The sequence below is a fragment of the Marmota marmota genome, unplaced genomic scaffold (genome assembly GCF_001458135.2).
Source record: "Marmota marmota marmota unplaced genomic scaffold, marMar, whole genome shotgun sequence".
NCBI lineage: Eukaryota > Metazoa > Chordata > Mammalia > Rodentia > Sciuridae > Marmota > Marmota marmota.
The window spans coordinates 1338405-1366133 of NW_026000137.1; the positions used below are offsets into that span (position 1 = coordinate 1338405).

Genomic DNA, 27729 nt, shown 5'->3' on the forward strand with positions numbered 1-27729 from the left:
AGCGCTGTGAGGGTGGGATTTTCGAGATGAGCTGCTGCAGGTGGAGACAGACCTAACTGCCGAGGGCTTCTAGTCCACATCACGGAGTGAGCACTCTGCAGAGAAGGCAGCCAGGGAATGCTTTTTATTCAACATTTTCCTCAATGCACCACCTGTCCAGGTTCCCAGCCCAGGTCACATGACCGACTCTGGAACTCAGGCACTGGCTGAATGTGGTCCTTCTGGTACATACTGTCTGAATTACTGAAAGCCATCTATAGATTATGTAGAAAAAATAAAGGAAAGGACATCAAAGGAAGATGAGAGCTGCCTGCTCTTACATTTATACCCGGGTGTTTGACCCCTGGATGTGGTTGGGGTACAGAAGATTAGACCTGCCACATTTGCTGCCCTTGAGGGTGAGAGGGAAGCTAATGGGGACTAAAAATCCTGAGGGGACGGCAACCACAGGGACAGACATTGCTGTGCTTACATTCCAGAGGAGGAAGCTGAGAACCCGGAGAGGCTCATTGCTTCCCAAGGCCATGCTGCTGGTTGGCACCGAGAATGAGCTGCCCACTTCCTCTGTCCAATCCCCAGGCTCTACCCCCCCTCCTGCCTGTGCCCCGTTTGTTACCGAGATAGGCCACGTTGTTGCAATGACCCGAGGCAAGGAGCATTGTGCCAGAGGCTGAGGTTCATTCTGAATAGAGGAGAGGGAGGTGTTGATAAGCCACAGCTCTGGGAAGCTTCCAGAAAGAGGGATTCCACTGGGGTCTTCTACTAGTATTGAGTAGGGTGGGGAGGCAAGAACAGGAATGGCCTGGGACAAGGCAGGAAAGGGGAGGCACCAGGTGTCCTCTGGGTTGCAGATGCGCCCTCTCAGAGCCTGAGGTCTGTCCCTGGGGTGGAGACGTGGAGCACGGCCAATGGGGGCGAGGAACTCAAGGGCCGCAGGAGAGGGAGATTCTGCCCGCCGAGGGAGCAGGGGGAAGTGCACTGAGGGAATGTGAGCAGCGCAGGTGGTGGGATGTTAAGATGGGGCTCCGGGGACCCCCAAGCCCAGCCCTCTGAGCCTCAGATGAGGAAATGGAGCCCGAGGGGGTGGAACGCGTGTCCCGGGAGCAGTTAGGTGAGTGGGAGACCCACACTTTACTCCCAACCGGGTTCAGGGCATTCCCTCCCACCCTGTCTGGCATGGTGGCCGCTAACCAGCTCTGGCTCATTCAGTTTTCATTAAAAAGCAATGAAGTAAAAATGTAGCCCCTCAAGGGCACTGGCCACATTTCAACAATAGCCACAAGTGACCAGTGCCTGCAGGTCTGGAACATTCCCATCACCGCACAAAGTGGCATGGGCAGCGCGGCTTTCTGCTGTGGCAGCTCCTGCCCAGTGGCCTCCCAAAACCCCACCTTCGGGGTTGCCGGCTGAGCACTGCACTGGGACCCATGGGTGCCTTCCTCCCCAGGGACGGGAGCTGTGTCCAGCACCCACAGAGGGTCTGCAGCCTCTTCCCAGGAGTTTCCAGCTCCCCTCCCCTTGGCTCCCTGCTGTTGCTTGTGCTTTTGGTAGATTCTGCCCTGAGGCTGGCCAGCCCAAAGCAGCTGAGGCTCACAGCTGCAGGAAGTGTCTGGGCTGATGGGTGGCACCACTGTGGCCTGGAATGTCCTGCCTCTTTGCCTGGGGCCAGCTCAGGAAGCCATGTGAGGTGAGGAAGGAGTCCAGGGAGCAGGCAGTCCTAAGCCTGGCCCAACGGCAGCCATTGTGCTTACCCTGGAGCTCACCTTTCCAAGGAATCCTCCGGAATGCTTGCCTCTGCATTCTTCTAGCTGTTGTTCCAACAATGGCGACATTTCAAGCATTTCCAGTATTGTTTGGGGGAAACGCGGCAGCTCCTGCGCATGCAGCTGTGTCAAGTCATTTCTCTGTCTTATTCTTTTTGCTCAGCAGGTGGCATTTTATCCGCTGCTGCCTGTGTTCATGGACTGAGACATATTAATCATGCAAATTAGGATATTATTAATGAAGGAAAAATTAATTCTGCCACTGTGTCTGGGTTTGCTGTGACAGCTTTGTTAATGCCCTATCACTGCTAATACCATCAGTGACTTCTCCCTGGCCTGCCGCAAGCCGGCACGTCCACTTTCAGGGTAAAGGTCAGAGACTGGAGAACATGAGCACTTTCCTCTTTGGGGTGGGTGTTGCAAGCGCATGTTTGTGGACAGTGCCTGTTTTCAGGACTGGACTGCACAATCTTGACCTCCTTCCCACTGTTGACAGCTTATAGTTTCACTCCATCCTTTGAAGTCCTCTGGTGCAGCCCACTGAATGCAGTGCAAGCCAGGGGTTCCTTGTCCCTCCATGACTTCTGAGTCTCACCTGCTGATGGAAGGCTATTTGCACCTAAATGGCCTTTTGTCTGCTGTGAGCCTTCCCAGATGCCTCTCCCCTGGGAGCAGGAGCGGGCTGCTGCAAGCTGTATCATCAGGACATTAGACACCTGCAGATAATCTAAATATGGCCCCATGTGCATCTTCTCTTCATGCCCGCTGCTTAACCCCGATTTCCTCTTGCACTCCTGCACTGAGCGAGATCTGCTTCTCCTGTCTGCTTTGTCTACCCAGAGAGACAAGTCTAGAAACAGAGTGTTTGGGGGAACTTAGGGAAGTCCCCCTTGCAAGGTGGAAACACCCTCTGGAAAGGCTGCCATTCTGGATGGCTCACTGAGTCACACCCATCTTCTGTCACAAGATTTGGCTGAGCCTGAGGAAAGAAGTAGGCAGCTGTGTGCTCCCTGCAGTGAATGCAGAACGCCAGGAGCCCCTGAGGGACAGGTCCTGGAGGGCGTCCAACTACTGGGAAACAGGTCTGAGACCTCCACACGTTCACTCAGAGGGCTGTGGACCTGAGTCAGGAGGAGCTTCCATCTGGGATTTGCTGAGGCTGCTCCTGGGGTAGAGGTTCACCTCTGCACCAGGTGTGCTGGTGCACACCTCTAATCCCAGCTGCTTGGGAGGCTGAGGCAGGAGGATCGCAAGTTCAAACCAGCACTGGCAACTTAGTGAGACCCTGTCTCAAAATAAAAAATAAAAAGGGCTGGAGATGTGGTCCAGTGATGAGTGTCCCCGGGTTCCACCCCTAGTAGAAAGAAAGAAGGTGGGGGGAGGAAGGGAGGGAAGGAGGAAGGAAGGAGTCCACCTCTCCATCGCCCTGAGGCTGCAAGGGGGGAGGAGACTGGCTGCTGTGGGTTTGCTAAGCCACCTGCTCTTCTGGAAACCTGCTGCTCCTTCTGATGTTTGTCCTGACTTGTGTCGCTCTCCTTCTTTCCCTGAGATCCTGAGTGCTTTGCACCACCCTGTGACATCCCGCCTGACCTCTGTCCTTCCCTTGCCCATGACCTCTTCCACGCCTACCTCCTGTGATGCCTCTCCTCCAGCGCCCGGTGGGATCAAGGTAGGAGACCTGGCCTCAGCCTGGAGAGGGCACGGATGGTCAGGATATTCCTCCTGGGAGCTGAAAGGACACAGAGTGGGCGGCTTCAAAACAGAACTGATTGTCTGGGTTCTGAGGCTGGAGGTCTGAGATCAAGGTGGAGACGGGCCTCCCTGAGGCTACGAGGGGGATCTGTCCTGGGCTCTCTCCCGACTTGGGCTGTGGTCTGTGGCTGTCTTTGGATCTCTTTGGCTTGTAGAGGACATGACCCCTGAATCTTCTCCTTGGCAGTGCTCATAATTGGACCAGGAACACTTCACCCCTGAGCTACATTCCCATTCCTTTTTATTTTTTTATTAGACACAAGGTCTCTCTAAGTTTCTGAGACTGGCCTTAAGCTTGTGATCCTCTTGCCTCAGCCTCCTGAGTAGCTGGGATCACAGGTGTGGCCTCTGTCTTTTTTTGATCTTGTCTTCCCCATATGTACCCCTCCCTCTTCTCATGGCATTCCCACCATGAGGGCACCAGTCACATGGGATTAGGGGCCTTCCTTCAGGGTGGCCTCACTGGGGCTGATGACACCTGTGACAGCCATATCCCCAGTTAAGGTCCCTTCCTGAGGTCCTGGAGGTTAGGGCTGCAACCTGAGGGCTTCAGAGGGACACAGGCAAGGCCACACAAGAGGCTCTGATCCTGACTGTTGAGGTCCCATCCCACGAAGACCCTTAGTGGAGACCTCAGGACAGCTCTCCTTGCTACCGAAAAGGGTGCTTCTCCGGGTCTGGGTGGACTCTGGTCACCTAACACCTGCTTCTGCACTTCTCTTTTTTTATTATGTTCTTTTTAGACACACATGATAATAGAGTGTATTTTGACATATTGTACATACATGGAGTCTGACATTCCAATCAGGATCTCATTCTTGTGGCTGTACGTGACGTGGAGTCGCACTGGCCGTGTATTCATATATGAACATGGGAAAGTGATGTCTGATTCATTCCACTGTCTTTCCTATTCCCATCCTCTCTCCCCTTCCTTCCTTCCTTCCTTCCTCTTTGTCTACTCCAAAGGCAGCATAATGTAATTAAAGTCTGGTATTGTGATGCCTCCTGCATCACTTTTCTTGCTGAGGATTGCTTTGGTTATTCTGAACCTCTTATTTTTCCAAATGAATTTCATGACTGCCTTTTCTATTTCTATGAAGAACATCACTGGGATTTTACTAGGAATTACATTAAATCTGTATAGCACTTTTTGTAGTATTTTGACGGTATTCACTCTGCCTACTCAAGAATACAGGAGCCGGGCATGGTTGCACACAACTCTAATCCCAGTGGCTCAGGAGGCTAAGGCAGGAGGATTGCAGGTTTAAAGCTAGCCTCAGCAACTTAGCAAGGTTGTAAGCAACCCAGTGAGACCCTGTCTTGGAATAAAAAATAAAAAGGGTTAGAGATGTGGCTCCGGTGATTAAGCACACATGGGTTCAAGCCTTGGTATCCCCTTCCCCCACCAAAAAAAAAAAAAAAAAGAAGAACACGGGAGATCTTTCCACCTTCTAAGATCTTCAGTTTCTTTCTTTAGTGCTGTGTAGTTTTCACTGTAGAGGTCTTTATTTCTTTGTTAGATTTATTCTCAAGTATTTTTTTGAGGCTATTGTGAATGGGATGGTTTTTCTAATTTCTCTTTCAATCAATTCATCACTGATGTATAGGAGCACAATTGATTTATGGGGGTTAATTTTATATCCTTCTATTTTTGCTGAGTTCATTTTTGAGTTCTAGAAGTGTTCTGGTGAAGTTTTTGGGTCTTCTAAACATAGACTCATGTCGTTGGCAAATAGGGATAGTCTGAGCTCTTCTCTTCCTATTTGTATCCCTCTAATTTCTTTCTCTTGTGTAATTGCTCTGGCTAGGGTTTCAATGACTAGGTTGAATAGAAAGGTGAAAGAGGGCATCCTTGTCTTGTTCAGTTCTCAGAAGGAATGCTTTCAATTTTTCTTGATTGAGAATGATGTTGGCCTTAGGTTTAGCATAGATGGCTTTTACAATGTTGAAGTATGTTCCTACTGTCCCTAGTTTTTCTAGTGTTTTGAGCATTAATGGATGCTAAATTTTGTCAAATCCTTTTTCTTCATGTATAGAGATAATCATGTGATTCTTGTCTTTAAGTCTATTGATATGATGAATTACGTTTATTGATTTCTGTGTGTTGAACCAACCTTGTATCCCTGGGATGAACCCCATTTGATTGTAGTGCACTCTCTTTTCAATATGTTTTTGTATGTGATTTGCCAGAATTTTATTAAGAACTTTTGTGTCTATGTTCATCAGGGATATTGGTCTGAGGTTTTCTTTCCTTGATGTGTCTTTGTCTGGTTTTGGTGTCAGGGTGATACTAGCTTCATGGAACAAGTTTGGAAGGGTTCTCTCCTTTTCTATTTCATGGAACAATTTGAGAATGGATTGATATTGTTCTTCTTTGAAGGTGTGGTAGACCTCGGATGAGAATCTATCTTGTCTTGAGCTTTTCTTTGTTGGTAGGCTTTTGATGGTGTCTTGTGTTTCATTATTTAAAATTGATCTGTTTAAATTTTATATGTCCTCCTGATTCAATTTGAGTAGGTTCATGTGTCTCTAGAAATTTGTCAATGTCTTATGATTTTCTATTTTATTGGAGTATAGATTTTCAAAATAGCTTCTGATTATTGCCTGTATTTCAGTAGTATCCATGGTTATATTTCCTTATTCATCATGAATTTTAGTAATTTGAGTTTCTCTCTCTCCCACTCTCTTTCTTTCTCTTAGCTTGTTTAAGGGTTTATCAATTTTATTTGCTTTTGCAAAAATCCAACTTTTTATTTCATTGATTTCTAAATTTTTTTTTGGTTTCAGTTTCATTGATTTTGGCTCTGATTTTAATTATTTCCAGTCTTCTGTTTTGGGTGTTGATTTTCTTCTGTTTCTAGAGTTTTTAGATGTGATGTTAGATCGTTTATTTGGTGACTTTCTATTATTTTAATGAATGAGCTCAATGCAATGAACTTTCCTCTTAGAACTGCCTTCATAGTGTCCCAGAGATTTTGATGTGTTGTTTGTCTCATTTACCTCTAAGTATTTTTAAAATTTTCATCCCTGATTTCTTCTGCTACCCAATAGTCATTCAATAACATATTACTTAGTATTCAAAACAAATAGCTTCTATTTTTAAATTCTATCATTGATTTCTGATTTTTTTCATCATGATCTGTTAGATAGAATTCAAGGTATTATCTCTATTATTTTCTTGTATTTGCTAAGAGTTGCTTTGTGGCCTAAGATACAGTCTATTTTAAAGAAGTGCTGCTGAGAAGAAAGTGTATTCAGTCACTGATGGATGAAATATTCTATATATGTCTGTTAAGTCTAAATTATTAATTGTATTTTTTATTTCTATAGCATCTTTATTTAATTTTTGTTTGGACAAACTATCCAGCGATGAGAGAGGTGTGTTAAAGTATTATTGTGTTGTGGTCTGTGTGATTCTTGAAATTAAGAAGAGTTTGTTTGATGTACACAGATGTTCCATTGTTTGGGGCATAAATACTACAATTGTTATGTCTTGTTGATGTATAATTCCCTTAAGTAGTATGAAATGTCCTTCTTTGTCCTTCTGATTAACTTTGGCTTGAAGTCCACTTTATCTGATATGAGGATAGAAACCCCTGCTTGTTTACAAGAACCATGTGAATGATATGTTTTTCCCATCCTTTTACCTTTAGTCTGTGGATATCATTACCTATGAGGTAAGTCTCTTAGAGATAGCATATTGTAGGGTGCTTGTTTTAATCCAATCTACATCTTTTGATTGGTAAGTTTAGGCCATTTACATTCAATGTTATTAATAAGAAATGATTTTTATTCCCTGTCATTTTGATTTAGTTCTGTTTTAAAATTTTAAATTAGTTTCCCCTTTGATTGACTATTTTAGTGTAGTTCCTCCCTTTGCTAGTTTTCACTTTTTTTCATCACATTTTATTGAGTGTGTTTTGTAGTGCAGGCTTTCTAGTTGTGAATTCTTTTAACTTTTGTTTATCATGGAAGGTTTTTATTTCATCATCAATTCTGAAGCTTAATTTTGCTGGGTGTAGTATTCTTGGCTGGCATCCATTTTCTTTCAGAGCTTGGTGTATGTTATTCTAACAATTCCTAGCTTTAAGTCTGTGTTGAGAAATCACTGAGATCCAGATTAGTTTCCCTCTAAATGTGACCTGCATTTTTCTCTTGCAGCTTTTGAAATTCTTTAGGTAGGCTTTTTCATAATAACCTACCTTGGTGTGGGTCTACTGTAATTTTGTACATTTGGGGTCCTGTGAGTCTACTGTATTTGATTTTCCATTTTATTCTTAAAGTTTGGAAAATTGTCAGACATTATTTTATTGAAAAGTTTGTACATTCCTTTAGTTTATATCTTTATCATGGCTTGGATTGAGCCTTCATCTATCCTGGTAAATCTTAAATGTGGTATATTCACGTTACCTCATATTTGTTGGAAGTTCTATTTGTGGTCTTTTAACATTTTTTCCATGGTCAACTTTATTTTCAAGGTTATATACTTTGTCTTTGTTGCCTGAGGTTCTGCCTTCCAAGAGGTCTAGTCTGCTGGTGATGCTTTCTGTTGAATTTTTAATTTGTTTGTGATTCCTTCATTTTGAGGATTTCTGATTGATTCTTCTTCAGGATCTTTGTCTCCTTGTTGAATTGACCTTTTACTTGTTGTATTTTCTCTCTGATTTCATTTCTTACGTTATTTTTACCTCAGATGCCGCAGTCCGGCTGCAGCAAAATAACCGGGAGGTGAGGAGCAACTTGTGTTCATTGATACAGCAGGAGTGGGAGCCGTTTATTGTAGGACAGGAGTGGTATTTATACATTCCACACAGCTTATCTTAATTAGCATAAACTAGATACAGCAGTCAACCAATAAGGAATCTCCACACTTAATGGCTTGCTGGCGTTACTTCACAAACCACTCCCTCTGGCAATATGCCAGGCGCCATCCAGACTTGTTTATAGACTCTAACATTCCCCTGGCAAAATGCCAGGTGCCATCCTGACTTGTTTACAGACTCTAACACTCAGACATCAGTTGAACCATGAACTTTCTGATTCTATCTCTGACATTTCCCCCATTGTGATGTCAATGGAGTCTGTTGTTCAGGTATTCTGTGTTGTTTGGGACAGTTTGTCCCCCCCCCCTTGTTTTTTTATATTGTTTGTGTGTCTACCCATATACCTGGATGGATCTGAAGCTGTAGAGTTTCTACCTTATGAGTTTATAGTGTCCCTCTCTGTTGCAAGAACCTCACAGATTGAGGGGGGCCCAATGACAGCGACATCTATACAAACAACACATAGCAGTAGGCACGGTACTAAGTTCCTATTTTGATATCTACAGTGTTAATTGATACAACATGCAGAAATTATAGGATCAGCAATTTCCATCAGTAAAAACCGAAAATAATCTCAAATTATGTATAGCATAAAATTAAACAATAGGTATTGTCTATGACTTCCAATATTGAATATTGCTGTGACCTTGGTGGTAGGGGCAGACATTATATACCTCACTTAATATTAAGTGGTGTTAAGTATAGAGTTGATTGTGAGGAAAGAATAAGAGATAGGAGGGTAGAAAAGTGATTGCAGCTTCCAAGGTGAATGGGGCAGATGCAGTGGTAATTTACGATGTGTTGTTAATGAGAAAGGGGAAGAAAAAATAGAAATAAGAATATAGAGGAGGAGAGAAAGAGTGGGATTTATCTGTCAGCCAGAAAGAGAGAGAGAGAAGGGAGATAGAGTAGTGGCAAAGACTATACCAAACAAAAGCAAAACAGGCTAATCAAAAACACTGACCCTCAAAATACAGAACATGGGAAAACAATACCTTCAAAAAGGGGGGGCTTAGAAATGAGAAGAGAGAAACAAATATATATACATATATGCCTAGGAATCCTCGACTCAATCAGTACACATTCAAATAAACAAAATCCAAATATAGAAAACCAAAAGCAAAAAGCAAAACACAGCAAAGGATAAAAGGAAAAATCTCAGTGACAAGAAACCAAGGTGTTGTTCCCACTATGGTGGACAACACAGTCAGTAAGTATATGTGGTCACTGTGTGTGCCTGACTGATTTCTTTCTGCTTTTTCCTGAGGTTTGAACTAAGCAGGGCGTATGGGCCATGGGCTGTGGAGTCCTGACTTTTTATTGTGCTGTTCTCAATAGGTTGGGGATTAAGACCTCCCAGCTCCCCTCTCTAGGCTGCGGTGTGGGTTGAGTGGTGACACTGCTGGCTGGGACAGGCAGAGCTGGCAGCCAAGTGGCCTGTTGACCAACTGGGCTGTGGCTGGGTGGCCATGTGGCCAGCTGGGCCAGGCGGAGGAGTGGCTTATCAGGTGAGCCCAGCCACCTAGACCAGGTGAGCCAGGTGGCCAAGTGGGAACCTGGATGGACCAGGCAGGCCCAGCTGGACTTCACTGTGTGTTTTTGATTCCAGACCTTTATCAGATAGTATTTGGCAAACAGTTATCTTAGTGCTTGGGTTGTTTTTTCACTCAGTTTATAGTATACTTCATAAAACAATCAAGTTCTGGCTTTGCATGCTCACCGTCAAAGCCACAGAGACGGTCTGCTGCGTATTCTGATAGAAGTTGTAAGTTTTGCCAGGCATGATGGTGCACGCCTGTCGTCCCAGCAGCTCGGGGGCTTGAGACGGGAGGTCTGAGGCAGGAGGATCACAGGTTGAAGGCAGCCTCAGCAACTTGTGAGGCCCTAAGCAACTTCACAAGGCCCGATTCCTGGCACTTGGGAGCCAGCCTCTCCCTAGGAATATTCAGCCCCTACACAGCAGGGCCACCTGGGACTCCTGGGAGCAAAGCCTAGAGCTGGATGGCATGAACTTTGCCTCTGCACTTCTGATGACCTGGGCTCCGCGGCCCTCAGGACTGTGTGTCATGCCCTGGCCTTGCCCGAGCTCCCAGCCCCCCAGCCTTCGGCATGGGGGGGTGGGCCACGTAGGGCCGTGGGTTGGGCCGTTTCCCTGAAGAAGACCAGAACCATGCTTAACACTCCCTGAGTGTCGGCCCAGGACCCCACAGTGCTATGTGCATCTGAGGGGGAAGCTGCACCTGTGTGTCCTGTGTCCACAGGGCAGTGAGCACTTGAGTGTCCAGGCATTTTACTCATGGGGTTGGGCATCTGCCAGCACAGGGCCTTGGGGTGCTGTGGACCAGGAGGGAAAAGTCAGAGAGAGTGCTGGCTTGGCCAGTTCTGGCTGTGTGAATTGGGGCAAGAAAGATGCACCCCCTTGGGCTACGGGAGTCAAAGTCAGAGGCTTTTCCTGGGCAGATGCACATTAGGCCATGTCTGTGGTGGACTGAATGTGTCCCTCCCAAGGCTCATGTGTTGGTGTCCTCACACAATGGCTTGCTTGGAGACAAGGACCTTTGCCCCCCTCTTTCCACAGTTTTGATCGGTGCATTACAGCTGTGCACAACGGTGGGAGTTACATATTCACACACCCACAGGCTACAACAATAGGATTTGGTCAATGCCTCTCCCCTGCACTTCCCCACCACCCCCGCCTCCTACCCCTTGGTCCCTTTTCTCTACTGATCTCCCTTTGATCTCCTCTTCCTCTCTAGCTTCTGCATATGAGAGACAACATAGGACCCTGACCCAGCTTTGCCTTATTTCACTTAACATAATGGTCTCTAGTTCTATCAATTCTCCTGTAAATGACATGATTACTTTTTTCTTCATGACTATGTATATATACCACGTTTTCTTTACCCATTCATCCACTGATAGACACCCAGGCAGGTCCCATACTTTCCCTGCTAAAAACATAGGTGTGCATGTATCACTGTAGTAAGATGACTTTGATTCTTTAGGAAGTAGACTAATTGGGTCATATGTGGTTCCCTGCAGAGTCTTTTGGGGAACCTTCATACTGATTTCCATAGTGGTGGTACTAATGTACAGTTCCAGCAGCAGTGTTAACAGTGATCCTTTTTCGCCAATTCCTCTCCACGTTTATTATTTTTTGTATGATGACTGCCATTCTGACTGGTGTGAGATATAATCTCAGAGTAGTGTTTCATTCTGTTTTGTTTGGTACCAGAGATTGAACCCAGGGACACTTAATCACTGAGCCACATCCCCAGCCATTTTTATTTTTAATTTTGAGGCAGGGCCTCACTAAGTTGCTAAGGGCTCACATAGTGGCTGAGGCTGGCTTTGACACTGTAATGCTCCTGATTCAGCCTCCTGAGTCGCTGGGATTATGGGCGTGTGCCACCACTCCCTGTTCAGCGTAGCTTTGATTTGTGTTTCCTTAATTGCTAATGACGTCGAACTTTTTTGTTGTTTACTTGTTGGCCTTTTGTATTTTTTCTTTTGAGAAGTGTCTGTTTAATTCATTTGCCCATTTTTTTTGTGTGTGTAAAGTTTTTTGAGTTCTGTACACATTCTAGATATTAATCCTCAATCAGAAGAGTAGCTAGCAAACATTTTCTCCCATTCTGGAAGTTCTCTCTTCACATTTCTAATTTTTTCCTTTGCTATGAAGTTGCTTTTTAGTTTGATGCCATCTCACTTATTAACCCTTGGCATTATTTGCTGAGCACTTGGGTCCCTATTGAGTCATTGCCTGTGCCGGACGGAGTGTTGACCCTATGTTTTCTCCTGGAAGTTGCACAATTTCTGGTCTAATTCCTGGGTCTTATTCTGAGTGATTTTGGTGCAGGGTGAGAGATAAGAGTCGAGTTTCATTCTTCTACACGAGGACCCCAGTTTTCCCTGCACCATTTGCAAGAGACTACCTTATCTCTATTATGTTTCTGGCACCTTCGTCAGATGGCTGTATCTGTGTGGGGTTGTGTAGACAAGGACTTTAAAGGGATAATTAAAGTAAATGAGGTCAGTGGGTGGACCCTGACCTGTCTGACTGGTGTGAATAAGAGGAGGTCAGGACACAGACACACAGAGGGATGACCACGCGGGGACACGGGAAGACGTCAGACCTCCAGCCCCCCCAGCCCCGCACTGAGGTGACAGTGTCTGTGGTTCACTCCCAGCCTGCGCACTTGCGATGGTGGCTGAGCAAACTCAGGCAATCAGAGTCCCTCACGTCTGGAGCACAGTGGGCTGGACACATGCACAATAGGTCAGCCATACCCAGAGTGCCATGTCCGGGGGCAGCTCACGTGTAGCCTGTTGGTCTGCCTGTAGCACTGCCAGAAACAGAGAGGTTGAAACTCAGCTCATGTGGTAGAAGCTCCTTGGGGCTGTCTGCAGCCTCCTCTCACCAGGGCTCTTCAAACCCTGGCTCTGGGCACATTCATGATCCTGCAGGCCTCTGACTGAGTCATGTCCTCTCAGAGAAGCCGCCCACCCATGGAGACCCCAGGGCCTGGGCCAGGTTCCCCTCTGGGCTCTGACCCGGCCCTCTCAGCACTGCCGAGGCCTCTGTCTCTTCTTCCTGCCAAGTGAGAGGACCTGAAAGCAGGGTGCTTCCTCCCTGACTATTGTCCCTCGAGGGTCCAGCACAGAGGGCACTTGGCAGTAAGGGGGGGAAGAAACCTGCTCATAGGAGGGACATAGAGTGGGGGTGGGCTTGGTGCTGGGCGGGAGCTCACAGGGGTCCAGAATCCACAGCTGGGAAGGTGTGGACACTGTCCCAGTCTCCAGGGTCTCCTCCACCTGTAAACCTAAAGTCCAAGGTCACCCCATGAGGTCCCAACCAGCCAGAGACTGTGCGTGCAGGTGTTCCACTGAGGGCCGAGGCAGTCTGGGGAGGAGCGCCGCGGTCTTCAGGGAAGTGCCCCAAGAGTGTCACGTGAAGAACTGCAGGCAGGGCCACCGCTGCCTGAGACGGCTCATCTGTCCTTTGGGCCCCCTGAGATGGCTCCGGGACCCCTCCTCCTCTTTGAGTTCTGCAGCTCCTCTTCTCCTGCTGGATTCTGGGCAGTCAGACACATAAGTAGATGGACTTAAGAGCTGGAGAGGAATGACACGGAAACCACGCGTGCTAGTGACAGCTGGGACAGTCATCGGGGAGGGAGGGAGCTGGGCTTCTGGGGGTTAGTGCAATCCCTGGACCTGGAAGGTGTTCCTGGGACCTGCTTCTGGGCTCCTGGAGGCACCTCAGTCCCCTCCACCTGGCTGTGGCAGGAGCAGTGTTAACCCAGCTAGAAAGCGCCTGGCATGCACCTCTCCCCTGCCAGTCCACACGGGCAGCCTCTGGGCCAGCGGGGTAGGCGGCACCCAGCACAGGCAACTGTGTGATGGTGAGATGTCAACTCCTGTCGATGAGGCTGCCCCCGACTGGCCAGGGGTGGGGCAAGGCCTTGGGGAGAGGCTCAGCGCTTCCCACATTGCAGGAGCAAATGAGGCGGAGCAAGGCCTGCTGGGAGCCAGGGTCTGGGGAGCATCCTGAGGGGCCCCCTCCCTGGCGGGGGAGAAACCCTGCGCGCAGAGGGTCTGCACTCACTTTTCACCTCATTTGGAGGAATGTGACTTTTTTTTGTCCCTTTATTTTGCCCTGGAGGCCCTTGAATTTTTTTCTACCTGCCTCTTGTTAGATTTTGGGTGTGACATGGGTTGGCACATCAGGAATAAGAGTAGTTAATGGGCATGCACCTGTGGGCGCCCGCTCTTTACAGTCTTCCAGATTTGAGGACCATGGAGAAAGCTTCGCCTCGGCACCATCTTGGAGGCACCAGAGTGAGGGGGGTCAGGCTGGGCTGGAGGGTCAGGCTCAGCAGAGCCAGCAGGGCTGCCAGGGACTGGAGAGATTTCCTATTTCTCAATCAGTTGTTCTGGTTCTGCAAAAGCAAAAGCGGTTCACACTCAATGGAGGAGGAAGGGAAGGTCAACGATTTGGGGTTGGCTGGAGGCAGGAGGCTGGAGCCACTGAGCACCCATGCCAGTGGCCATCTCTGTGCATTCCCGAGGACACTGCTCACCTGAGTGTCTGGACTCCAGGCGGGTGTGAAGCAACAGTCTGAGGCCTGAAGGGGACACACCCCTGGTTCCATTTCATTTCAGAATCTAAGCATCAGACACCCATATTCTGTTACGTAGTGATTAAAAGTGACAAAGGCAAACTGCAGAGAGCCCTCAGAAGAGTGATATCAGGGCCACGAATGCCAGCTGACGGGGGCCTGCTACCTTCCTGCACCGTGTAGGGCTTTCCCGGGTCCCTCCCTTCTACCTTGCCTCTGAGATGTAGCACTGTCTCCCACTTCCCGGGGAAGAATCCGGAGCCAGGGCAGGGCAGAAGGGATCTCTCCTGCCCTTGGCTGTTTTCAGAGGAGCTGGGAGTGCAATGGGGCCTCGGGGCAGGCATGTGATGTTCACCCAGGAAGTGCTGCACTGGCCTCCTGGGCTGGGCGTGTGCCCTGTGCCCCCATCGATGACCTCTGTAAGAGCTGGGCAACCTGGAATAGCTGATCAAGAAGGCCACAGGTCTGCCATTTTGTGGCATCAATTAAAAAACCAAACTCCAAGTGTCAGTGGTCCTGGGTGCGGCAGGGCCAGCTACATTCTCCAGCTCCGCCTGCATCCCTTCCTGGTGTGGCCGAGGGTTCCTCCAGCCTGCAAGCTCACAGCCCCACCCACTCCAGTAAGGCTGGACTTGCAAAGGGTTTCATACCATGGACAGGCTCTTCAGTCTCTGGCTCAGATGCTGGTCTTCCATCTGCCTGGAGCCCGTCGCTCCTCCCCTTGTGTGAATGGGAAGTGTCCTGTAGAGGCAGTTCCAACGCCACTGCTTCTGGGCTTTCTGACAGCCAGGGCCCTTTGCTCCTCTGGCTCTGTTGAGGGTCACTGGTGACCCTCTTTGCTCTCTGGTGACCTCAACTTGTCCCTGCCCACATGTCCACTTCTACCTGGCCCCAAACCTAACCACCTCCCTACCTCCTGGGCACCTCAGCTTGGTGCCCATAGGCCTCTGAAATTGCCCCTCTGTGGGCTCTTGCTTCCCCTGGTCTCCCTTCCAAACAATGGTTCTGCCCTTGCCAGGTGCTCAGGCAAGGCCTGAAGAGCATCCTTAGTCCCCCTGGGTCCTTTGCCCTGTGTATCCACCAATCAGCAAAGCTGGCTCTCTGCACCACTCCTCCCGGCCTGCTCTGACTTCCACCAATCAGCAAGGCTGGCTCTCTGCACCACTCCTCCCAGCCTGCTCTGACTTCCACCAATCAGCAAAGCTGGCTCTCTGCACCACTCCTCCCGGCCTGCTCTGACTTCCACCAATCAGCAAAGCTGGCTCTCTGCACCACTCCTCCGCATGCTGACCTGCTCTGACACACACCAATCAGCAAGGCTGGCCCTTCCGCACCACTCCTCCGCATGCTGACCTGCTCTGACTTCCACCAATCAGCAAGGCTGGCCCTCCCGCACCACTCCCCACCCCCATACTCTGATTTCTAGCCCCGCCTGGCTCTCCCGCCTCAGCGTTTTTCACCGGGTATGGCACAGGGCACCAGGGGGAGCGATGAGAACAACAGTCCTGAGCCTCAGCCCCTCAGCCCCCAGCCCACCCAGCGGAGTCCCGAGGCCCCCCTGGGCCCACCTGCCCCCAAACAGAACAAGGCTGGGTTGCCTTCGTGTTTGCTTCTCCCTCTGCCTAGAACCTTCCTTCCCTGGCTTTGTAGATGACTTCACATGCTGGGCATGGTGGCGCACACCTGCAACCCAGGGACAGTGACCAGGAGACGGAAGTAGAGGGGCCACAAGTTTGAGGCCAACCTTGGCAACGTTGCGAGACCATCTCAAAATAAAATTCTAGCCTTGCACAGTGGTGCACATCTGTAATCCCAGCGACTCTGGAGGCTGAGGCAGGAGGATCTCGAATCCAAAACCAGCCTCAGCAACTTAGGCCCTGAGCAACTCAGCCAGACCCTGTCTCAAAATAAAATATGAAAAAAGGGCTGGCGTGTAGCTCAGTGGAGGAGAGCCTCTGGGTTCAACCCCCAATACCACAATCAATAGATAACTCAGGGGCTTTTGTGCTGCCAGTTCTGCCTGGAGCTGCCCCTGCCAGCCTGCTTTGCTCTGTTTTCTCTTGAATTGCTAATTGAAGCTGCAATTCTCCTGTATCACTTAACTTTAACCCTATTTTGTATTGTCACCCCTCCTCTGTGAAGAAGGCTCTGGGGAGCCACGCCCGGCCTCCATCACTGCTATAGCCTGCAGATGGGCAGCTGTAGTGGACAGGCTGCCCTGTCTGTTGGGGACCCATGCTGTGCCCTTGTTCCCAGTGCTCACTGGATGCTTATTAAACACAGCAGTGGGCGTGATACAGCACGGTCCACTCCCCACTCACTGGTCCTTCCAGAGAACCCTGACCAGGGCTCTGAAAGTCAGCTTTATGAATTAATGTGCTTTCTTAAAGCCAATTACCAAGATGGCTTTTAAGTTTAAAGAGCACTTTAGGTCTCTGAAGCCTAGTAAAGCTCTTTCAAGTCACATGAAAAAGGTCCACACTTCTGAGGGGACACCTGGCCAGCTGCAGCCTTGGGTTAAAAGGAGGAGGAGGGAATTTGAGGGGCTGGGCCACCCGTCAAGGTGGGGAGGGGCAAGTCCAGGCAGCGGCTCAGACCTGGGCAACCGGGTCACAGGGCCTCTTCAGGGTTGGATGTGTGGACAGCAAGCAAGTCCAGAGGGCAGAGACCAGTCCAGTTTTTATTTTTTTAAAATTTGCGGCAAAATACACATCATGTAAAATTTACCATCTTGTCCCCCTTTTGGTGGGTAATTAAGTATATTCACAGGGTGCTGAAAGTATGTCTAGAACTTCATTTTCAAACTGAACTCTGTCCTCAATATACTAATTCCCCATCTCCCCCTCCCTCCCACTCCTGCTACTACCATTCTCTATAATTTGAATTGAATGTACCACCTCATGTCCTCAGGGGTGTCTTGCAAGACCCAGTGGATGCCCAGAACCTCGACTACCAACCTTACATATATTGTGCTTCTTTGGATACATACATACCTATGATAAACTTTCATCTTTTTTACCTAAAGGAGGTACTGGTACTATCGATTCTCTGTGGCATACCTAAATTGCTGTATCAGGACTCCTGCACTTTGGGGTCATTACTAAGTAGGATAAGGGTCACTTGAACACAGCATTATGATACTGCCACTCAATCTGATAACTGAGACAGCTGCTAAGTGTTTACCAAGTGGGTAGGGTATGCACCATGGATGCACGGGTGAAAGGGATGATTCACGTCCTGGATGGCTTGAGTTGGGCAGCCTGCCATGCTGTGCAGAGGAGGTGGGCACAATGTAAAACATGAATTGTGCATTTCTGGGGTTTTTAGTTTCATGTTTGTGGCCTGTAGTTGACTGTAGGTAACTGAGGTTGTAGGAAGTGAAACTGCAGATAAGGGGACTGCAGTAGGTACCTTAAAGGTGGAATCACACGAGATGTGACCTTCAGTGGCTGGCTGGCTGGCTGGTATCACTGAGCTCGTCCTCAGGGCTCATTTCCGTGGTCCTGTCTGTCTGGATCTCCTCCTCACTAGGGTTGTTGTCGGGTGGACTGCCTTTTGTCTACCCACTCACCTGTCTCTGGACACTTGCTCAGGGCTGGAGGGCCACAGCTTCACAGAGAGGCAGCTCTGGGGGGGCACAATTTAGAACTGGTGGCTTCCGCGCCAGAGAAGTGAGGTGCCGCTCAGCCTCTCCACTGAGGGGACGCCTGTGTTGACGCACAGCCATGGTGCTGCCGTCGCTGGAGGACAGAAGTGACACCAGGGACTCTGGGGGTCTCGTCCCCTTCAGCGAGTCCCAGTGGGAGTCTGGTATTCTCACACACCAGCTGTGTCGTGCTGAATGGCCACTCCCTCACCCACTGAGGGGCTGACAGTGACCGCCCTGCCCGACTCCGAGCTGGTGAGAGAATGGGCACTCGGATCTTAGGTGCTTTCATTTCAAGTTTTCATAGAGAGACGCCAGGAAAGACTGAGGAGCTGAATGGCGGCCGATGGAAGGAAATTCTGAGCAACAGCCGATGATGGATCTTGTCCCGACTGCCCTGGTACTTCCTGTACCCCCCTCCCACCTGATCTATCCTTCTCCTCAGTATCGGCTGAGAGGAGGAAAAAGGCGAGATGTGTTTATTAGAATCACCTGTGACTACAACTGAACGCAGCATAAAAAGATCAGAAGATGGCCTCTCACAGTCAGGAAGCCCGGAAGCACCCCATCCACGGTGACACCCCTGCATCAGGGACTAGGCTCCTTTTCAGCCGTGTCTTGCCATGCTTGACTTCCGTTGCCAAGGCTACTTCATGTTCCAAAAGAGCTGCAGAGCACCAGTCATTCGGTTCCTGTCCTAGCCAGTAAAGAGGAAGGAAGAACAAGAAAATTAGCACTTCTTCCCTTTAGGAACTCCTGGAAAGTGCGAAGGCCAACTCTGCTTTCATCCTGTCCTGAACTTGGACATGGCCACAATGGGCTGCATGAGAAATGAACTTGGTGCCCCGTGGAATGCTAAAACTCCTGTCTTTCCTCCTGAGGGGGACAGGAAGAAGGGACATTAGAGACCAGTCGCTCAGAGAGACAGGAGGAATTGCATCTAAAAATGGTAAAAATGACTCAAGAAGCTGTTGCTTCAAATTCTCTTTGTAAATAGGGTAGCAATAACAAGGAGAGCCGTGAACTTTGACCCTTAAGAACTAGCAGGTCACGGCAACTCACGCACCAGGAAGTAATCCCAGGCAGGGAGTGGGGGATGGTCCTGGCTCCAGTCTTGGAGTCTCTCTGCAGGCGACTGTGAGCCCCCCCGGTGCTGTGCAGGCAGGAGTCGAGTTCTCACCCACTGGCCAGTGCCATCCCTCCAGAGGCGTGCTGAAGAAGGTCTCCTGCAAGTGTGTTCTGCAGCAGGGTGACCTTCCAGCTCCACCTGTGGACATCAGCCCCACGCATGCTGCTGTCCCAGCTGAATCCTTAGTCACAGCGCTTCTGCTCTTCAGCGAGTCCATTGTAACAAGTGCCTCGAAGCCTGCTGAAAGTGTAGATCGCCATGTCCTCTTCTAGCAGTAGCAATCAACGCCTCTGGCCGGGCCTGAAGGCTGCCTGGGAGGGGCAGGTGACAAAGGGAAGCCTGGCAGAGCAGGGCTGGCAGGCCGATCCCCACATAGGGGCCTCGCTGCCAGACTCAGTGTCCTCCCATGAGGGTGCGCTGGCCATGCAGCCCCCATCAGGGATGCCGTGAGAAGTGAATGGGTGACGGCTGTGAAAGCGCTCTGACGTGGCGAGGCCGTTCCTGCGTTGGCATGAGATAGAGCAACAGCACGACATTCCTACGTTGTCCTGCCGTAGAGCATCAGCACGAGGCGACAGCACGCCCATCACCCTGCCTTACTGTGGCTCCATGTGCACGAGATCAAAGCATTACCCACTTTCCAAAGGTGGACAAGCGTGTGTGTCAATCAACATGTTAGTAAAAAGGCAGTTCGGGCGAGAGCGCGTTTTCTGTGACTGTCATTCGGGTGCCTCTGACTGGAGCTGTGCTTTGTCAACTTAGGTTTTCTCTGGGATCTGGTGGTTTACTCCCAGGACCAAGCAGGCTGCCCAGGCGTGCAGCAGGGCTGCGTGGTTGTGCTGCCGGCTCTTCTCCCATGGGTACGAGGCTGAGCAGCCAGTGAAGACAGGGGCCCATTCCTGGGCCGGGCCGATGACAGGCTGCGAGGTCACCAAGGCTCACCAGATCTCTGGCCTTCCTGGCCTTGTTAATGTTTGGGGCATTCCTTCTGATGACCGCAGCTCAACACCACCTGGAGTCCACCCTGACGGGCTTGCTCATCACGGGGCCCCAGCGGAGCAGCTGTTTTGTAAACTTGGTTTGCGGCTGGGTCCCCGGCCAGAAACCTGCTCTGCCAGCCTGCCGAGCTGCCCTCCTGCCAACCTGCCGGTTCTCAGTCATAGCAAGTACATCCTTGTAATTGGCTGGCGACTCAGATCCCAGGCACAGTGACATCCTTGCGGGAGCTTCTGCCCCGGTGCATTGGCAGTGGGTCTGCCCCAGGCAGGGGGAAGAAGCCCCAGGAGGAAGAAGGAAGGAAGCATTTCTCCTTTTCCATTGGTGAGGAGCCAGGGACACATGGGGTTGGCTGGCGAAAAGGTTCTAGGAGGAAATACCTGTTAGAGCCCAGCAAGGTCCTGCTGGCAACGTCCCAGACAGCACTCTGGGTCTCACACTGGGTTATTTGTATGAGGCTGATCTCTTTGCACCGGACTGGACCCATTTCAGAACCTTCGGCAATTCAGGCCCAGTTGTCTGATGTGAGATCTATCAAGGAAATAAGCCAATCATCTCAACTGATGTGTTTCAATTCCTCTAAGGCCCGTTCTGTTTAATTCCCAGTACTGCAATAAATAAATCCATAAATACATTTAAGAAGAACATTTCTATTGATTGAAAGTGAGATGTTTTAACTGATACAGGTGTTGGATACCGTGTGGCAAGACGTGAGACCCGTGGGCAGGGCCTGAGTCTGAGCTGGGCTCTGCCATCCCCAAGCCCCAAGCAGCTTACTCACCTGTCGGGTGGGAGGAGCAGTTGCTTCCAATCAGGTGTTGAGGCCTGAACCTCATAAAAGGGCTCTGTGTGGGTTCTCTGGGGAGACCCTCCTCCAGGGTTCTTGGTGCAGACCTGGCAGGCTGCCGCTCATCTCTGCACTTGTGACACAAATTAAAACTGGAGAGAAGCAAACAGGCCTTCAGCAAGAAGCACTTGGATGATGTGTTGCCCGGGGTCACTGAGTCGACCAGGGACGCGGACAGTGGGCAGGCACTGGCACAGAGCAAACCTGGAGCCTTCCCTCCCTGCGCTCTGCCATGGCCCGCGAGGAGCGCCGGCTGCCTGAGCTTCTTTTGCGGTGGTAACAAACCACCCTGATTTCAAGGTCTCCAACAGCATCCTCAGTTACAGCTCTGCACTTCCCAAGCCCAGTATGGGCCAAGTGTCCGTGGAGCTAGTCCCTCTGGGGGCCCACAGTTTTCTCTACTTTTCCAGCTTCAAGGCAACTCCACTTCTGGCTTTATCTGGCCCCCCTGGGTCCCCAGGGATGGTCTCCTGTCTTGTGGTCAGCCCATCGCAGCTGAACCCCACCTCTCTCACAGGTCCATCCCTGACTCTGCCCGAGTCCTCACTGTCTCCCTTCTGCTCGTAGAGGGTATCCTTGTGTTTTCCCGGAAGATTCAGGCACACTTCCACGTCAGGAAAGTCCCCCTGTGGCATGATTTGTAATGACTGCGTGGTGTGACCTTGGGCGACCCTCAGAGCTTCTCCCAACCTCTGTGTGTAAGTAAGCAGACTCCATGATTATGTCGACTTTCCCCGTTAGGAAGCCAAAACCTGAGACAGGGAGAGGGCCACCGAGTGGGGTTCTGCCTTGTGCTGATCCACACACCCTCCAGGACCTCAGGCACAGCGCTGACACCGTCTGACACCGTGGGGACAGCCCCTGGGATGGGGTGCTAAGTGGGGAGAGTGGGCTTTCAACCGGGACTTGGGTGGACCTTGGCCAAATTCCTCATCTAAACAGGGAAGTGTCAGTGCTGGGTTTCCCTAGAAAAGGACAAGTGGCCCCACACAGGGAGCTTCTCGTGGCGCCAACCCAGGCAGCCGCCTGGCCCTGGACACACCCACGGGCTCCTCCCGTGTGGGAGGCCCCAGTACCAGCCTGGCAGAGGCCATGGCTCGGCTGTGTGGCCAGCCCAGACTCAGCCCTCCCTCTGTCGTCCCTGTCATGCGCCAGCCCTACCTGCAAGCCTCCCCAACCCTGCTCCTGGGCCCCGGGGTGGGTGTGTGCGTAGGAAGCCCTGTGCCGCCTGGGTCCTCGGGTAGTTCAACCAGAACCCTGAGGCCCCTCTTGGTGGGTTCCCACGGGCCGACCCCACCCTGCTCCTCGGCGGTAAGCCCCCATTTGTCCATGCTGTGCTGGGACTTGGGACCGTCCTTTCCCACTACAAGGCCCCGCTGCAGTGGCCCTGTCCTGTCTCTGCTCCTGAATGGAGCCTTCCACACTGTGTTTTAGTGAGCACTATTGAATGATCCTTTTTTTTTTTTAACAGGTGGACTCTTCTCTCCTCTTTTCCTGAGACAAGGCTCCCATGGCTATTCTGACTGAGCCTTCCTCCGCTAGTGCTGCTGTCTGTCCCTTACTCACGCCCAAGTCCCCTGCACACATCCTCCCCCACCCCGAGACCTCTCTGGAACCCCCAGGCTCACCCATGCTCCCGAGCCCACGGGGGCTGCTAAATGGCAAGCTGCCCTAGTAGGTTGAAATCATCCCCTGGCTGCTCCAGGCTTGCTGTGCAGCACCCTCTCCAGGAGCACAGCGTGCAGGCAGCATCCCTGGTTCCAAGGGGGTGGCAGCCATGACTGTGCCCTGGGGGGTGCTCCCTTTCTGCACTCTGCAGCTACTTCAGTGACCTCTTACCATAGTATACCTTGGTTCCTTTTAATGAATGACGAAGTTCCAGCACGTGATCTATAATAACTAAACTACCAGCTCTGGTTAGGAGTGTCTCAGGCTTTGAAGCATGCCAATTAAAGTCTTGATAATGACCTGCAGGTCACAGTCCAGCCCATCAGCAGATGGGGATGGCACCCCGTGGGCAGAGGTGGGATCTCTGCTGCCAAACCTGCCCGCTCCCTGCAAGCCTCAGTCTGCCCCTCTGCGATGCCCTCCTCTCCTTTCTCAGGCCCTGGTGAGGCTTCTGTCAGTTATCTTGCCAACAATGGCCATGCATGTCCCATGAGACAGTCTGCATCTACTGAAAGCAGACATCAAGACAGGGTGAAAGACGACGGAACACCTGTGGACAGGAGGCCAGAGCTGGAGAAGGCCGGGGAGCGTGAAGGGGGCGGGGGGCTGTGGCAGGGAGGTGCAGGAGCTGGGTCAGACCTGGTTGGGCATTCCGGACCTGTGGTAGCTGTTAAGCTCTGATTACGACACTGGTCACGATCCTCACCACAAGAACTGACCCAGTCGCTGCAGGAGGGCTCTTTAATTGCTATAGTAGGTGCCGTTCCATCCCCGGCTGCTGGGGGTGAGGGTCTTCCCTCACCTCCAGAACTGGGCCTGCCTTGCTGTCCCCCCAGAGGCTGGCTGGGGCAGACCCTGGGGAACCAGGCCTGTTGGGACAAAGAGGTGACTCCAAAACACAGTGGCCCACAGGTCAGGCTTTTGCAGCTGGAGGTGGTGAGGCTCAGTTTTGTGAGTCAGGCTTTGAATGAAACCCAGATTTCTCCCCCTGGTGCCATCCACAGCAGGGCTGGCCCTGGCCCTGTCTCCACACAGTCCTGGCACGCCTCACGCTAAGACTTCCTGCTGCCCGTGCTGGGACGCTCTGGCTGCTCCTTCTCCCTGGGGCTCACCTTTGTCTAAGAGGAGCTGATTCCGCCACTCCCACAGCCCCGGAGGACAGACCTGCATGGAGAAGTGCCCTCTGGGCCCCAGGGCAGAGGCACAGCCTGCTGGTGCTGGGCAGCAGGAGGCCTGAGGGGCCCTTAGAGTCTGAGCAGACCCCTGGCCTGGCCCCATGTGTCTCTCTCCACTTCTCTTTTGATCTCTGTGTCTCTGACAACCTGAAGCCACCCTGCCTTCAGTGATGTCCAGGTGCTTCCAGGCCGGCCCACGTGTCCCCTGGATCAGACAGCTGCTCTGCTGAGCCTGGATCCCAGCAGCCTCTGGGCCAGTGGCTGTCATGGCCCCTAGCCTCAAGGACTGCAGAGCCCCTCCCCAGGATGCCCTCTGTGGGAGCAGCCCTGCTCCTGAAATCCAGCCCCTTCCTCCTGCCCTGTTGCCTGACCTCCTGCTGTGCTGGTGCATGGTGGGGAGACCTCGGGATCCCCCATGGCCACTGAGTGGACGAGTGCATCCACGGGCTGTTGGGTGGGATCTTCAGTGAAGTGGCTTCTGGTGGAGGGGTGTGTGTGTGTGTGTGTGTGTGTGTGTGTGTGAGAGAGAGAGAGAGAGAGAGAGAGAGAGAGAACAAGCCAGGGAGAACACTGCACCACAGAGAGAGCGAGCACTCCATGCTGCTAATAATAATAATAGAGAGAAGGACCCCAGTGTCCGGGAAGGGAATCTCCCAGGGTAACTCCAGGCACTTGAGCGGGGTTGAGAGGAAGCTTCACTCCAAGACCCAGTCCTCCCTCCACTTCTCCCCAGGCCTCAGCTACAGGCCGGCCTCCATCCTGGGCTGCCCCTGCCTAGCCAGGTGGTGGCCAGCTGCCCAGCAGAGCCGGGTCTCATCCCCAGGTGCGCTGTGGCCCGGGGCCCTGGGACACTGCCCTTTTTTTCCTCCTGCTGCTGAGCCCTGTAGCCTGTTGCTCCTCCCCTGAGCCAGGTCAAGATTGGTTTTGAACCTATAAATATTGGCTGGTCCTTGGGTTTCAGAAATTTGAAAGAAAGAAAAGGAAGAAAGGAAGGAAGGGAGGAAGGGAGAATACTTAACACTTACTATTATTTTTTCCAGGGCTGGGGATTGGTCACTGATGTACCACCGAGCCACATCCCCAGCCCTTTGTGTTTTTCTTGTTTTTTGGTACTGGGGATTGAACTTAGGGACACTCGACCACTGAGCCACATCCCCAGCCCTGTTGTATTTTATGTAGAGACAGGGTCTCACTGAGTTGCTTAGCGCCTCGCTGTTGCTGAGGCTGGCTTTGAACTCACGATCCTCCTGCCTCAGCCTCCAGATCCACTGGGATTACAGCACTTGGATAATACTTTTCCTTTTAAAAAGTCTATAACCAAATCCAGGTGGGCCACAGGGCCTGCTGGCACCTGGTTTGCTGCTCCCAAGGCAGAAGAGGGAGGAGACTAATGAGACATCGCAGAACCTTCTTGATAAATAGATTGTCAGAGCACAATGACACCGAATGGGAAGGGACCCTGTAGAACAGACCCAGGGTGCCCCCCCCCCCCGTCCCCTCCACTTGCGCTCTGCACCCCCCCACCAAGAGCCGCTGTCCAGAGCTGGAGCAGGGTCTCCTCCAGCGTCTTCTGGGTGATGTTTATTCATGGCCACGCTTCATTCCTTCCAGGCTCATTTCTGCAAACCCTTTCAGGGTCGTTAAGGAACATGGAGAAGGCGTGAGGCCCTGAGCTTTGATCCTGCTGCTTAATTGCTTTCACTAATCACACCAAGATCAAGAGGATAAAAACAGCCCCCAGGGCCGGGTGAGCAGACCCCTTGATGCGGGTGTTGGAGGGCAGCAAGGACGGGGCTCTAACAGACTCCTGGCGGCCACCTGAAATCATCTAATTAAATAAACCAACCTTAACCGCGGGAGCTGGGCAAACGTCTCCACACAGGGAGCAGGAAGGCCCTGCCAAAGCTGACAAGCCGCTTCCCTAGGCACCTGGCCAGCAAAGCGACGAATCTCTCCTTTCTCCTCTCTCTTCCCTGGCCTCCCTCCCTGCTCTCTGTCCCCGTCTCTATCACCCCTCTGGGTCTCTTTCTGTCCCCTCCCGTTCCAGTGTCATTTCTTGAAAACAAACAAACAAAAAATCTTTTGATTGACAAGTTTACGTTTTTGCCATCCCTTCTCATTGGGGAACATTCTGGTAGCCAATCCATCTTCTTTAAAACCTGACTTGAGACTCACCCCTGCAGGGCCAGGTGTAAGCTTGGCCTGTGGTCTGCACTACACTGCCCTGTCCCCAAAGGCCCTTGCTCAGCCTGGCCACCTGCCTTAAGAGCAGACCCTGCCCAGTGTTCCCTGTTCTGATGGTGCCCTGGGCGGTTCTGGTCAGTCCACAATGGAGCTGCGAAGCTGTGGACCACTCTGCTCACAACTCTGTCCAGAGCCCTTGCAGGGAGGGCCTGCCAGAGCTGAGCTCCTTCCTGAACTCCCAGGACTCCCGTGTCCCCGGGGTCCAGCACTGGCTCCTGGGAGCTGAGGTGGGAGGGTGCAGTGAACTCCAGGGGCAAGGTGCGGGGGGATGGCGCCGGTCTGTGACCTCGCGGGTTTATTCTGCTGTTTTTGATGGATTCTACAAAACAACATTTCCCAAACAGCTTTAGGTTCAACAGTTGAGTTCGACAAGCCTTGACTAAGTATTGGCCACGGGAGCTGAGATGGGAGCGAGGTGACAACAAGTGGGTGACAATGCCTCCAGGGTACTTCCGGCACGGTGGGGACACAGACCAGCTGCTCCACAAAGACCCACCTGTTACCAGTGTCTGTCACAGCTTCTTGAGACACAGACTAACTGTGCTTTGAACAACAACACCATCACACCAAAACAAAATACCAAACCCACAAACCAACCCCACCACAACAGACAAACCCAATGCTTTGAACTCAGAACCGCTAGCCAGGCCCTTAACCCAGAGGAGAAAAACCCACATCAGTCTTGAACTTGACTCGTGCCACCCATGAGTGGCAGCAGTCCTGCGTCACCTCAGGGTGTCTGAGCCTCCTCGGGGGAGTGAGGAGAGCATTCTGTGCTGTTGGGAGCCAGGCTTCTCGCTGCGGGGAAGGCGGAGACCTGTCCTCCTTCCCACACAGGAGAGCATTCTCTTGTTTATGATGTCGCTCTACAGTGTCCGTCTCCCCTGCACAGGGATCTCTGACTACCTGGTTCACGGTGCGGGCAGGGGCCGGCAGGCGTGTGAACACGTGTACTGATACGGGGTGACAGTGGACGCGTGGCTCAGGGCCAGGACATGGAGAGGACCTGACGCCAAGACTGGAAGCCTTGGGACTGCAGCCTGCAGGAGGACAAGCTTCGCTCGGTCAAGGCTGACCTGGGTCTGGCCTCTGGGTCTGGCCTCTGGGCCTGGGTAGGGGCTGTGACGGGAGGTTACGAGTGTCAGGAGCCCAACTCACAGTCTTCTAGGGGACAAGGAGGAGCTGTCGGGGCCTCTTCAGTTCTGGGTGTGGTGCTCACTGGCAGCTGGGATGGGGCTAGATGGAGGTCACAGATGCCACCTCTACTGGCCTTGCAGAGCCACATCACCAGACCTGCTGGATTCAAGGCTGGACCGGCTCCTGACAGAGGAGCTGCTCTGTCCTTGTTTTGCAATGGGCAGGACTGGGAGGCCTGAGCCACTCTTGCCACCTCCTCCCTGGGCAGCACAGCAGGGGTCTGGGCGGTGGTCATGGCTCCCCCAGGCTGGCCCTCTCCTCTCTCCAGGGCCTCCTCCTCCTCAGCCTCCCTCAGGAAGGAACCTACCTGGCTTCCAGAACTGGTCTGGCAGCTATTTCCAGGCCTAGGGCTGCCTCACAGGTGGTGTGA

At 51.5% G+C, this 27729-nt stretch overlaps 2 long non-coding RNA genes across 5 annotated transcripts; one reads left to right on the forward strand and one right to left on the reverse strand.

Moving 5' to 3' along the window:
* The first annotated feature begins 806 nt into the window (after positions 1–806).
* LOC125611211 lies at positions 807–27682 on the forward strand. Its single transcript, XR_007341344.1, has 5 exons — positions 807–1111; positions 2731–2845; positions 3313–3432; positions 25530–25665; positions 26507–27682. It is a non-coding gene; the product is annotated as an uncharacterized LOC125611211 (long non-coding RNA).
* On the reverse strand, positions 17120–27729 carry LOC125611212. 4 transcript variants are annotated; one of them, XR_007341348.1, is made up of 4 exons: positions 27667–27729; positions 21010–21167; positions 19170–20594; positions 17120–18800 (listed from the first exon to the last, which is right to left on the reverse strand). It is a non-coding gene; the product is annotated as an uncharacterized LOC125611212 (long non-coding RNA). The 4 variants fall into 4 exon arrangements; XR_007341346.1 differs by having other exon boundaries at positions 19170–20759; XR_007341345.1 differs by having other exon boundaries at positions 19170–21167.